Genomic DNA, 9,055 nt, shown 5'->3' on the forward strand with positions numbered 1-9,055 from the left:
TTTATTTATGAGAGAGAGAGAGATCTTCCACCTGCTGGTTCACTCCCCAAATGACTCCATTGCTGGGACTGCGCCATGCCAAAACCAGGAGCATGGAACTCCAACGGTTCTTCCATAAAAGTGGGAAGTGCCAAAGTATTTCAGTAATGTTCTGCTGCTTTCCTACACACATTAGTAGTGAACTGGATCAGAACTGGGACTGGAACCTGAGTTCATCTGGGATGCCAGCATTGTGAGCAGCTGCTTAATCTGCACCAAATGCTGGCCCCTGTTCTTGATTCTTAAAGGAAGGACACAGTAATGTCTAGCTGAAGAGAGATATGTACCAGACTTGAGTTTTACTATGGACAGATGACAGACACTGTAGATTTAGCTGAGTTTATGCCCAAGGGGTAGGACTCATTTAAGTTTCTTTTTTTAAAGATATGTTTTATTTACTTGAAAGACAGAGTTACAGAGAGAGCCAGAGCCAGAGTGAGAGCAAGAGCGAGAGCGAGAGTGAGAGAGAAAGAGATGTCTTCCATTCCACTGGTTCTCTCCCCAATGACTGCAATGGCCAGAGCTGAACTGATCCAAGCCAGGAGCCAGGAGCTTCTTCCCAGGCGTCCCATGTAGGTTAGGGGCCCAAGGACCTGGGCCATCTTCCACTGCTTTCCCAGGCCATAGCAGAGAGCTGGATCAGAAAAGGAGCAGGCAAGACTTGAACTGGTGCCCATAAAGGATGCTGGTGCTGCAGGCTAGGGCTTTAACCCACTGCACCATAGCACTGCCCCCATTTGGGTCTTCTAACAAATCCTGGTGTTAGCTTGACGTGTAAATAGAGACAATTAATAAATTGCACAATAACCTTGGTAAATAATAGAGATATCTTTTGTTTATTTAGAAGGAGACTTTTAAAAGTAATTTTATAAAGAATATAAGGAGGGACTAGCATTTAAGCCACCATTTGTGAGAATGAAATCCTATATGGGTGCCAGTTCAAGTTCTGACTGCTACACTTCTGCTACAGCTCCTTGATGATGGCCTGAGGAAACATCAGAGAATTGGCCAAGTGCTTGGGCTCCTTCACCATGTGGCAGGCATGGACGAAGTTCCTGGCTTTGACCTAACCCAACCCCTGTCTTTGTAGCCATTTGGGGAATGAACCAGATGATGGAAGATCTGTCTTTCTCTCTTCTCCGTAACTTTGACTTTCAAATACACAAATAAGTCTTTTATAAAATAGGTGATTTTATCCAATGTTAAAATGAATTCTTTAATGTTTCTTCAAAGGTCCTTTATTGTTCTGTATTGTAGGAAATAGTTGAAAATATTTAAACCCATTTTGATAGAGATTTTTAAAATTTATTTGAAAGAATTATAGAGATAGCTATAGAGATAGAGATATAGAGAAATATAGAGAAAGAGAGGGAGAGAGAGATAGAGAGAGAAAGAGAGAGATGTTGGTTCCATTTGTTGGTTCACATCCCAAATGGCCACAATGGCCAGGGCTGCGCTGATCCAAATCCAGAAGCCAGGAGCTCCTTCTGGGCTGCCCACATAGGTGCAGCACCCCAAATACTTCGACCATCTGAGACTTGAATTGGTGGCCATATGGGATGCCAGCACCATAGTCACTGGCTTTACCCACTATTTTCACAGTGCTGGGCCTCAATTTTATTTTAAAAATAATAAAAAAAATAAGTTGCATATTTTACTTACAATCAAATAGACTAAAAATAGGTACATTTGTTTTGGGAATCTCTAACATTTTCAATCATTATACCCATTTAAAAGTCTTAGTACATCAGCTTGAACAGATACAGAGGTCCAGGTTGGGTAGATTTTTCTCTTCTGTGGAATTTACATACATTCTATAATCCTAATGATTTTTAGTTCTTTAGCAATGCTTTATATAAAAGCACTCAAAATTTCATGGTTATAAAATGAAATGATGATGTGTATTGTCCATGAACCTTTTGAAATACCTTCTTATAAAATATAGGGGCTGGCACTGTGGCATAGCGAGTAAAGCCACCGCCTGCAGTGCCAGCACCCCATATGGGCACTGGTTTGAGACTTGGCTGCTCCACTTCTGATCCAGTTCTCTGCTATGGCCTGGGAAAGCAGTAGAAGATGGCCCAGGTCCTTGGGCCCCTATACCCATGGGGAAACCCAGAGGAAAATCCTGGCTCCTGGCTTCAGATCAGCTCAGCTCTGGCCATTGCAGACATTTGAGGAGTGAAGCAGCAAATGGAAGACCTCTTTCTCTCTCTCTCTGCCTCTCTTTCTCTCTCTGTGTAACTCAAATTAAATCTTGAAAGAGACAAAGGAAGGAAGGAAGGAAGGAAGGAAGGAAGGAAGGAAGGAAGGAAGGAAACAGAAGAATCTGAAATGAATGAATGAATGAATGGAAGGAAGGAAGGGAGGGAGGGAGGGAGGAAGGAAGGAAGGAAGGAAGGAAGACAGAAAAGGAAAGAAAGAAAACAGAAGGAGTAACAAGAACCTGAAATGACTGAGGCTTATGTCCTTGTTCCATCAGTCCCAACTCTGAGTATAGATAAGGACATGGGGTGCCAGTTTCTTTCTGGCTACTTCTTGCTGATATGAACCATTGACATGGAGTGAGTATCTGTACTCTGGATTGGATTGATTGAAGAGCAGTCTTGGGTTTTTCCTGCATAATTGCTGGGGATTTAGTAGTCATATGCTCCTGTAAAGACTTTTGAAATATGTTAATTATACATGGTAATAATGGAAGCATTATGACTATGAGGATAAAAGGAGAAATTAGAAACATTGCCCATGGTGGGAAAGATGGCCAAAATGAGGAGAACAAAGAGGGATATAGGAGAGCAAAAGAGTCCTGCCAGTTAATGTGAAGACAGATGTACGCCTGAGTGCTCCTGTTTTGTTTAGTGTGTACGTGCAGTCAAGGAGCTGTGGGGTAGTTAGTCTGGCCTGCTTCTGGTCCTGGGGCCCCTCATTTCCTAGCTGGCCTGGGAGGAGAGCTGGCCTGAATAGATTAGTTTTAATAGGTGACATCTCTAAAAGAAATTTAGAGCTCTGCCTGCAATGTTACTGATCCTAGGTCATCCCTTCAACCATGCTGGTTACTTTGGAAGTTGGGAAGAGTGAAGGGCTTTTTCAGTTTAGGGAGGGCCAACAGGGTCTGCAGCTCTGACCCAGGAGTCCTTCAACCTCCAGGGCAGTTCCATTTCCAGTAGTGTCGCTCTTGGTAGAGTTGTCAGGCACCTTCAGGAGCCATCTTCTAGCATGACTGCTGCTTGCCCAATGCCCAGATTGCTCATATTGCCAATCAGTGCCATTTGAGGTAGATCGGCTTTGTTGGGTCTCCTTGGTGGAAGACTCCTATGTAAGGCAGCCATTATAATTGGCCTGCCATCTATCCTTACATTGCTCCTGTACATTGGCTGCCTAAATAACTCCTCTTCCTCCTAGTCTCTGTTAAAGTGGACTACGGAGGCAGCCTTTGGGAAGGTCAGTCAAGGGGGTGCTCAATCCCATCCCTAATCCTTGGTGGCCAGAGCTACAAATCTATAGTCACAGGCATGTTATCACAGTGTTTTTCAGGGCTGGTACTGTGGCACAGCAGGTTAAAGCCCCAGCATGCAGTGCTGGCTCACCATACGGATGCCAGTTCAAGTCCCAGATGCTTCACTTTTGATCCAGCTCCCTGCTAATGCACCTGGGAAAGCAGCAGAGGATGGCACAATTCCTTGGGCCCCTGAATCCATGCGGGAGAACCAGGAAGAAGCTCCTGGCTCCTGACTTTGGAATAGTTCTGCTCATGTGGCTGTTTGCAGAGTGAACCAGAAGATGGGAGACTTCTCTCTCTCTCTTTGTAATTCTTTCAGATAAATAAAATAAAAATAAACCTTTAGAATAAATAAAAATAAAAAAAGAAAGATAAGATTATGCCCATAAGGAAAGGTATGTCCCTCTAGGTAAGATCAGACATTAAGACCATCTTATCTAAATTGTCATGCATTTTGAAGTAATTATTAAGACCCTCTCTCCCTTAGTTTGGTTTGAAAAGGAAGGTTTCAAATGTTTGCTGTACAAAAAGTCTTTCAGAACCTTGAAGAGGACACATTTTAAACATAGAGCCCACAATGTTTCAATTTCCATGAGCAGTAAATCTGATTTTTAGTACAAAATGTGAATGATGAAAGACTTTAAATAGGTAAAATTGTAAATGGTTAAATTTATAAACTCATTAAATAAAAAGAAGAGGTGATTGCCTACTCCAGACAGTATTTTCGAAAGCATCTGCAAGATTTTATAAAACATTTATCTCTTTTAGGCCTCTAGGACCTTTTCATGAAGATAACCATCATGACTGATAGCAACACAACAAGATGATAGGACTTTTGTAGCATTTGGACATTTGTATTGATAGCATTTTACATCATCATAACATTTAGTACCATTTCACATCTTGACACTACCTTTAATATCACCCAATTAGCCTAATTAGTGGATGTCTCTACAAGATGAAAGAAATATCCTTTGACATTTCCAGGGGCCCAACTGGAAATATCAAAGTCCAAAGAATTTGGAACTTTATTTTTGAATGCCTGCAAAGATGCCAAGAAGGCTTAAAATGTCTGGTAGAAATAGGATCCCCTTAACACCTTTTTTTTTTTTTTTTCAAAAAAAACCTCAGATTTTATCAATGCACCCTTTAAAAAAGTATTTTTAAATTTCTGAAAGCAGTTTAATGTGAATCAAAAGCAGTTCCTGAGTAACTGCAGTGAACAGTCTTTTAAAATATATATATGTACACATATATATGTACACACACATACATACATATATATATATTAGCAACCTAGCTCATTTTGGTTCTGCCTTAATTTACCTCCCCAGCATTTAGTTGAATCAGTCCCTTTCTTCTTGTCAGCTCCCCATGTGCAAGTACAATAGCATCAGCTCTGGGAGTCGGCAGAGTGCAGGTGTTTCTTGTCACTCTGTGTGGTCATCTGCATGTCTACTAGGCCAGGTTTCCAGAGACACTGCAGGTCACATTTCTCTTCTATCTCACATCACATGTGACAGCCATGGACTCCTCACGTTTTCTTCATTAGACGCCGAGACTGCCACGTGTGGAGCTTGTTGTAGGCTGTCTGCAGCATCTCTTCTATGTGGCTCACCAAATCTGTGCTTAAATACTGTCTCCGAATTTTTTCTTGGAATGGGCAGAGCTTTGTAACCTGGAATCGTTCCAAATTACTTTTCATTTTTATTACCTTTTCTTCTAGGAATGGTGTATTAACAGGAAAACAGGACCAGAAATGCCGCAGAAGTTCTCCAACAGCCACATACGAGTGTTTCAATTCAGACTGAATATCATTTGGCACCATCTGGTTTATGGCTTGCTGTGTCCCTCCTTGCATAAGTGCTCCTCCGGGTGACAATGCTGTAATGGTACAACTGGCAGCACCACTTGAGAGAACCTGAGTTAACCTAGGTGTATAAGCTTCCATTTCTTGCCTAATACTTTGAAAAGAATTAATAATGTCCTGACTTGTTGCATACTGTAGTGACTGAATTGGAGTTGGACCATGATAATACCTATCGGACTTCTTAAGGTTTAGTGCAATTGTTTTTACAGAATTATTTTTTCCCAAGTCTTCATATTCAATGGATTCTTGTAACTTTGCCCTTTTGACTGCTGGCTGAAAGCAGTCGGCATCTCCGGAATTTCCATCAATGCTGCTGGGCTCACCATTTTGTGCTTCTTGTTTCCTGAGACCTGCTGCCAGAACCATGGCACTGTGATGGTTGAACCTCTTGATGATGGCAGCATTACTATTCTCCTTTATGGACTTAGAATTGGAAGTAGACGGCACGGAGGAAATGCCATAGCCCTCATCTAATGGCTTATCCTCTAAAGCTGTCAAATCCAGTAGTGGGTTCTTTACTCCTAATGAAACCATTGTTTTTAATCCTTTTTCATCTATTTTGGCACATTCTGCAAAGAGATCCTTTGACCCTGTATTCAGCCTGTCCCTATGAAAATAATGGGACTGGAAAAACCGCGTCCAGAATTCCTTTTCTGTCATGTTGTGAGGAACATTTTCTGCATATTTCATTTTTACTGCTGGGTAAGTCCTAAAAATGGACTCAATGATATCAGAAGTTAAACTGTATCTCAAACCATTACAGCCATCTGTTTGGGGCCGGACATCAGCCAGAAATGCTGCAGAAATGCCAATGTCCTGCTTATGGTTGGATGTGGAAGAACTATCTGTTGTGTTCACATTTAAGCGATTGGCCCAGAATTCCTCAGCACTGATCACTTGACTCACAACCAGGTCTTTATAGAGCTGAAACAAAACAGGATCTTCTTGCAGCATTCTGTTTTTCTCTTCCAGTTCTTTATTTGCTTTCCTCTTAAATTTGGGCAGCAGCTGCTGAAGAAGGTCCTTTACTGCATCACGCTCTTTCACTGCTGTGCTTTCATTGGAAAAATGGAAGCTTGTTGTGTCCCCAGGACCAGCTGAAGCTGAATTTTAGCTTTTCCTTCTGGACTGATTTTCTGGCATTTAATGTCCGCATACATATGGCTGATTGTAAACCTATCTTTGCCTTCAGGTGCCCAAGAAATTCTTTCTGCCATGAGGTACAGAGCTCCATCCTGTTTCTTCTGTCGCACCTTCTTTACAATCAGCAATACTTCTTCAGAGGAAGTTGCCATGATGGTTAGACGGTGCAGGTGGAAGCCACAACCCTGAGCAGAGAGTAAGTAGCTGTGTTGGGTCAGGTCGAGTTCCGCTGCGCTTCTTAGAGCTGCTGCTGGGAAGAGGCGGAAACCCAGTGGCCGCAGCCGTTGCCACCGCCTCTGTTACTGGGGGGTCTCGCCTCCATCGCTGGCTGCGAGGGTTCTGAGGGCACGTGACCGGAAGTTCGAAGGCGGGCTTTCGGGACACGTGACCACAGAGCGCGGCCGCCATGACACCTTCTGCTAATTCCCTCCCTCCCCCACCGGTTCCCGACTGTTTTGTTTCCTCTCTCCGGTCTTGAGCACTTAAGGATACTGGCATCCTGGCGGGCCACCCATTTGGTCTAGAGCTCCTCCGATGCGGTCCAGCACCGTGTCTTCAACCCGCGGCGGCTCGCCGACTGCAGGTCTAAGGGAGCGTCATTGCGATGGCGGCTCGAGGGGGTGGGGATCCCTTAACATCTTAATGTAATATAGGCCAGACTTGATCATTGTTCAAAAGTGGTCCCTCAAATGCTTTAAAATGAGCATATAATCAAACCACAACTCTTATTAATAAAGACTCAGGTGTTTTTAAACAATTGATCTCTTTGGTCTTTGTCTAAAATGGATAAGTAAAACCTTAAATGAGCTAGCACACAGAATCATCTCATAATTTGAAGCAATTTTAACAGAGAAATAGAGAAGAAAAGAGAGCTTACTGGAGTTGGTAGAAAACTGACAGAGTCACCAATTAAACAAAAAACTATTAAAAGGAGATGCTTTTAATCTATTTCAGAATTAGCAATTAAGACTATCACCAAATAGTTCTGCTGATTTCCTTGAGTTACATTTTGAATTGATCCTTTAAAAAATCTCCAAATTAAGAGATTTTCTAAATAAAAGAATATAGTAAATTTCAACCTTAATCTCAAGCGGTCTTGAATAATTTTTCATATATGAACATTTGTAAAAATATATTTGTTAACAAATTTAAATTATTTTATAGACTGTAAATCAGAGATTACAAAATAGGGGCCAGCACTGTGGTGCAGTGGGTTAAAGTCCCAGCCTGTAGCACCAGCATCCCATATGGGTGATGGTTCAAGTCCCGGCTGCTCCACTTCTGATCTAGCTCTCTGTTATGGCCTGGGAAAGCAGTGGAAGATGGCCCATGTCCTTGGGCCTCTGCACCCATGGAGATCTGTAAAAAGTTCCTGGTTCCTGGCTTGGGATCAGATCAGATCAGCTATGGCCATTGCGGTCATTTGGGGAGTAAACCAGTGGAATGGGCAATCTCTCTGGCTGTACCTCTGTAACTCTTTCAAATAAATAATTCTTTAAATAATCTTCCTAGATTCAAGACAGAAATTCCTTCAAACCCAATATCCAGTTGAATTTTACAACTGAACCAAAATTTCATGCATGAGATCATTATTTACCAAAGACATCTTTTTGGATTTTAAACTGAATTTGAGCCTAGTTTTTCATCCAGAAAACACCTTGGGCTAATAATGTCTGGTCAACCATCAGCTACTTGGAACTGTCTGAAACAACTACATCTTCAGGCAGCTCCACGACCCCAACGTTGACTGTGCCCAGTGGCCAGGGTGCCACAGATGAGTTACTCACTAGTGATTGTTCAACATCACATTCAATTTCATGAAGGAGGACATTCATCAGAGCAGATGGGCACCTTCTTGTTGAAGAGATTCCCAATGAGGACAATGTAATAGGTGACAGAATGAAGTGCTAGTGTGGAGAGAGAGTTATGCCTGGAAATAGTAATGAACCCAGTGAGCCAGTTGGTTCGAGCATTATTCCACATAGGTTAGGAGAGCTATCTCCCAGGGTAATGTTTCCATGGGAGGGGCCCTTTATTTCCTTTCCACCCCTTGTGTGGAATATTGCTGGATAGAGGGCTTCATGGGTGTGGAATTCCTGAAATCCTACCAGGACTTTACAAAGGACTTGGTGGCCCACTTGGTGGAGGTCATGAGAAATTCCAAGGTGGCCAGGTTAAAATAACAGGCAAGACTTTGTCTCCATGAAGTATTAGCGAAGAGATTTTGGCTGCCGCTAGACAAGGCAGGGGAAAAGATAGAAGAAGGCTAGGCATGGGGCATTCTTTCAAGTGAAGTTGCTCAGGACTTGCCACAGTTCTTGAGATTTCTTTGCCAGCACTGCCAAATATATCACTGGAGATGGCTGGAACAGAGATGTTTGTCTTCATGTGAGAGAGAATCTAGATGTGATATAGAGTAGCAGTGCGAGATGTGGCTGCATTATGTTAGGTTTTAGGATTTTAGGACTCATAGAAGGATAGGAAGTAGCTAGTTAAAGGTCTTT

The 9,055-nt window shown here is 42.4% G+C and overlaps 1 pseudogene; it reads right to left on the reverse strand.

Annotated features, from left to right (window-relative positions):
• Nucleotides 1-4,779: 4,779 nt before the first annotated feature.
• On the reverse strand, nt 4,780-7,141 carry LOC127486458 (general transcription factor IIH subunit 1 pseudogene; annotated as a pseudogene).
• Nucleotides 7,142-9,055: the final 1,914 nt, after the last annotated feature.

Source organism: Oryctolagus cuniculus, chromosome 15 (assembly GCF_051225735.1).
Source record: "Oryctolagus cuniculus isolate XC-2025 breed Fujian yellow rabbit chromosome 15, ASM5122573v1, whole genome shotgun sequence".
NCBI classification, from domain to species: Eukaryota; Metazoa; Chordata; class Mammalia; order Lagomorpha; family Leporidae; genus Oryctolagus; species Oryctolagus cuniculus.